Here is a 5383-nt window from a genome sequence, read left to right on the forward strand (position 1 = left end):
TTTTGTCTTGAACCTTTCATTTGAACTGTACAGAAAATCCTGCAAACATATAGGCCATGTTTAAGTGTAAGCAGCTTCAATAAACACTCAAATGAACAAGATCCAACTCCAAGTAGGGAGTTCAACTGCTGGCCTTGAAAAGGAAAAGACATTGAAAACCAAAGCAACTTGCTTCATGTCTTTCAACAGCCTCAAGTAAATGACATTATTTTTATCTTGTTAATAGGACAAATGTAATCCAACACCTATATTTCCTCAAATTTAAAAAAAAACAAGCAACTCCGACTGTCATTTGCATTCAAGCCATCTTTACCTGTATCCCTCCCTCTTTCCTCACCCCAAACAAAACGGGTCATATAAAAGTGCAACTGTAAAAAACATACATGTTAGAATAGTTTTAGGTGTTTGATGTTCAAATAGTTGCTAAATATAACGAAATAATAAGAATAAGTAGTTAACTGTGTTGGTTTGAAGTCAGGCAGAAGGCCGGGTAGAGGTACATCTTTATAGACTGAATCAAGGTACAACTCTACCTGGCCTTCTGCATGATGTAAGACCAATTAACACAACTGTACTAAGTCTAGGCAATCCTACCAAAGGTCTTAATAATGTGTTAAAAATTAGAAGGAAAATGACCTTTTGTTTATATTCTTTAATAAGAGGTAAGCAGATAATGATTATTCTCAAAATTCCATGTGCGTACCTGAATGACAGTAACACTGTCCATACCTTAACTCTCAACTGGTAGCCCTGAAGCCTTTGTAGTTGAGAGCTTTGCTATAGATTTGTTAAGGCTGTAAAGAACTCTCAACTATTGTATTTTAGTTTTTCCATACGTAAGATGAAAACTGACTTACCTTCATTGCTGGGAATGCTGGGGAAAGTAAACATTTCAGTGGAAAGCTTAATGAATAAGTAGCCATAAAAGTAGAAATGTACCCTGGACAGCAATCCATGCTAAAGGAAGGCAGACAACATAAATACATATATTTTGTTTGGGGTGGAGAGAGGGGGAAGGCCACATGTACCCAGGATTCTGTCTAAGGCGCACACATGCACGGCTGCACACGAGTAAAAATCGGACCGTGCACAAGCTTTTTTAGACTGCGCACCTGCCAGAATAGGAGCTAGGCTGCAGCATACGACATTTACAGAAGGTAAGCTCCTCCCCAAGGTGAGGCAGAGGCAGGGGCGGGAGCCTGGGGCAGGCTCCACCAGCCCCAGGAAACTGCTCTGCTCCCCCACTTTGCCTCGGGAAGCAAGGAGGCTGGGGAGTGGAGTACTTTCCCGGAGCTGGCGGAGTGTGCACCAGCCTCAGCCTCCATCCCTGCCTTCCCTCACCTCAAGGAGGAGCCACTGTCTGCCCCGAATGCCTACCCCAGAGCCACCACTGCCGGCTCTGGGGAACTGCTCCGTGGGCTCCACCCGCTCCGGGGAAGTGCTCCACTCCCCAGCCCTGACCCCATGTACCATCTCGCAAAAATGGGGAGCAGAGCAGTATCCGGACCTGGCGGAGCCCACACCAGCCTCCAGCCCTGAAGCCCCTCAGGTCCCAGCTCCTGTTGCCTGCCCTGGGTGAGGAGCGAGGAGCTTACCTTCAGTAGGTGTCCCACACCACACCAAAGCAGCATGCTCACAGACCGCTACTCTTTAGAGGGAACATTGTACGTACCCCTAGTTGACAGCCAATGGTCTAATGCATAAACTATCTTACCCAGGAAAAATCAAGACACGTACTCCTAGGGGTACTTAAAAAGGTTGTAGCAGGTACGCAACTGATGTGGCCAATAATGTGGCTGATAAATGTTGCATGCGTGCACACAGCCACAGCACAGCCCAGCTGTGTAGAGCCAAGCCGGTTCTGAATAGTAAGTTTGTACTGAGGGAAGGAGTGTGGGGGCTGCAAAATGAGGCCCCAGCAGTGGGGGAGAGAGTGTGGCTGGAGTAGGGGCTGCCCAGCTGGGGTAGGGTGCAGGACTGAGCCACATGCAGGGAATGGGGGGCTTCCACTGCTGTGTATGCTGTGGGAGGACATGTGCCCCCAGATCTGCCTACAGGGCAAGGTGGGCTGGCACTGTGGGCTGGGGCAAGGCAGTGCTGGGCTCTTCCCAGCAAGGGGCTGGACTGGGCTGCGCTCAGGGTAGGTGGTGGCAGTGTTGGGAGGCGGGGTTGGGGGAGGTTATGGCAAGTTCTGGAGTGGCTGCAGCCCCTCCTGTAGCCCCCCTCCCAGCACCACCAATGCCTGCCCCGAGCACAGCCCAGTCCAGCCCCTGCTGGAAAAAGCCTGCCCCATCCCACACAGATCCAGGAGCACACCCCACCCCACGCCCTCTTGGGGATATACCTAGCAGCGGTAGCCAGCTCCATGCAGCTCAGTCCTGTGTCACACCCCAGCTAGGCAGCCCCTACCCCAGCCCCACTCCCTCCCCCACCACTGGGGAAGCCTACCCTTTCCCTGCATGCAGATCCAGGGGCACGTGCCCTCCTAGGGTGCGTACAGTGGCGGGAGCCACCCCCTGTGCCTACCAATTCTGGGCCCCCAGGAAGCAAAAGCTGGGGTTTTAAACTTGGCACCCTTTTTGTGCCTCTTCCCACCCCCTGCCATAGCCCAGCTCCCATGGGGGGGAGTGGGCTTCCAATTTCGTATTTGCCCAGGGCCCCAATACACCTTAATCTGCCTCTGCTTGCGGCTCCATCCCATGCTCTGCCCTGGCTGTGCAGTGCCTGCCCCTGCCCCAGCTCTACTCCCTCCCCCACTACAGGGGCCTTGATCTGCCCTCCTGCCCACCACCCCTTAAAGACAAGAAAAAAAGATAAAGGGGTACATGAGCTGAAACTCTGAGACAGAAGGGGTACACTTATTAAAAAAGGTTGAAAACCCCCACATTAAACTAAAAAAAATTCCCACTTTGGGAAGCATTAATTTTAACATATGATTGTTGGTTTACTATGCCAATTTAATTCCTCTAATTTAAATTAAGACCATGGAACACCTTTTAAGTAGCCACCCCTGCTACTAGTCTCCTACACTCAAACCTAATTTAGCTAAAACTGTATACAGTACCTTCAAATGTAACTCAAAATCAGTCTATTGAGATGAGAGACTATACATTCTTTCCAGGTGGACTTACTAAAGTACACTGATTGGATACAATTTGTAGACTTGTAAGGCTGTTCTATAAAGACCTTCCTATTTATTTTAGGCAATAGGAGGAGATAAAACGTTTCCTCACCCAGTCTTCTTAGAAGTGTACCTACCTCATCTTAAAGTTTAGCTTTTCATCTTTTGCCAAGAGAGTAAAAACAAACCAAAAAATGTAAAGCCCCTTTACTCATCCAGAGACCCTCCCTCCCCTGTAGCACAGCAGAGTTTTGCAGACTTGAATGAAAATTAAAGTAGTGCCTGGGGGATGTCACTGAACAGAAGTTGTTACTGCACACTTTTTAAGACTGATCCAGCTACTTCTCTCACCTTTGACAGAGACCAGCACTATGCTTAAATTGATAATTTTGTGTTGCCATCTAGGCCAGGTACAGACATTACGTTTTTACTGGTATAAGTGATCGGAAACTGGTCTATACCAATAACAGAACAGAAACTTGGCGCACAGAGACTGGTTTAAAATGGCAGATCCCAGCCTAAGATTTGTTCCCTCCACAAAGGGTGAATGTGTGTTCTGTTTGCTACTGAACTAAACTACACCGCTTACAGAAAACTGCATAGCTCAGATTGATTCCACCTTGGGAGTTTTGAATGTTTGTACCTAGCCGTAGCAAAACTGCAGTTAAGTCTGCCCCGACTAACTAAATGCAAGATGATGTGGAAGAGGTGCAAAGTCACAGCTATCCAACTTGTGAGTGGCTAGGAGCTGCAGGTCCTTTGACCACACACTGGGCTACAGGTCACGTGAGCCCACTACTACACTGCACCAGTACCTCCATATCACACTGGTGTTCCTGCATTGCACCACACATGCCCCCCACACACATACACCATGCTGCACGGGGTAGACACAGGCTCTCTCACCCCACAATCACTGCACAGTTGTTAGAGAATAATGATTTTGGGTCAGTACTGATCAGAACCAAAAGGAAAACAGTGACATAAATGATAAAATTGTACCTGTAATAATTCCAAGGTATTGAAGTTCTTTTGGTGAAAATACAATAATTAGTAAGAATTATTCTAGCATTCATGACTGACTTGGCCCCATTCTTAAGTGTTTGTTGACATTTTTATATTCTAAGTGGGGCAGGAAGCAGAAGCTGTAGAAGGGAGGGGGAACAGATTTTGGTGGTAGAAACAGGAGAGCAATGGAGGGTAGTCGTGCCTGGACTGGGGCCACAAGGTAACCTCAAGAGGGCCACCTGCACCACCAGGCCACCAGTTAGATAGCCCTGGCATATGTGACAGGCATTAGAGCAGCGGCAAGCAATTATTTTGAGAGGAGGGCCACTTACCCAGTTTTGGCAGGCTGTCGAGGGCCACATGGGTAGCCCCGCCCCTTGACAGGTGCCCCACCCCTTGACAGGTGCCCCACCCCCTGGTCACCATCTTAGGATCAACGTTCCAATGTCTTGGGACCAATGTCCCAGGGCCAGCACTGGTGGGGCCCAAAGTGGGGCATAGGCTGGCAGGGGTCCGTGGAGCTGGCCTGGGCTGCACCAGCAGGGAGAGGGGGGAGCTGGCCCAGCTCCATAGAGCCCCTGCCAGCTGGGACCCTGCCACCCTGCTCTGGGCCCCACCGGCACTGACCCCAGGGCGCCAGTGCGGGCCCCGTGCTCCTACTGGCTACCCACTTGCTCACACCAAGTGCCTCCCAGCCCCACGGTACAGGCTGGGGGCAGCGCACAGCCCCGACCGCCTGCTCACTGGCAGGGAAGAAGATGGTGCTGAGCATGGGGAAAAGTGGCCCCTCACCTGCCCCGTGGCCAGAGCCCTGCATTGCAGGCAGTCGCAGCCCACACGGGGCTGTCCAGAGCAGGCACAGGCAGCCCCAGGCAGGTCTGCAAGCAGCTGCGGTGCAAGGCGCTGGCCATAAGATGGGCGAAGGGCCACTTTTCCCTGTGCTTAGCACCAGCTTGTAACCCACCCCCACTGTCAGCCTGTCGGGGGGTGGGTTACAAGCTGGTGCTGAGTGCAGGGTGGGGAGAAAGCAGCCCCTCCCCTCCTCATGCCCGGTGCTGCACACTGCAGCCGCTCTCAGCCTAATTCTAACATACTCTAGTGGGTGGACTTTGCTAATTTCTATCTACATTGGGTGTGTAGTGCCCAGTAATTGTCATTTATTACAAGCCAGACATGTTTCCTGTTTCCAGTATAGTTGTGCAAAGTGAATTTATTCTAAGCAAGGCTGAACTGAAACTTTTCATTTAACACGTG

The sequence above is a fragment of the Crocodylus siamensis genome, chromosome 1 (assembly GCF_052110815.1).
Source record: "Crocodylus siamensis isolate JL-2025a chromosome 1, ASM5211081v1, whole genome shotgun sequence".
Classification (NCBI taxonomy): Eukaryota; Metazoa; Chordata; order Crocodylia; family Crocodylidae; genus Crocodylus; species Crocodylus siamensis.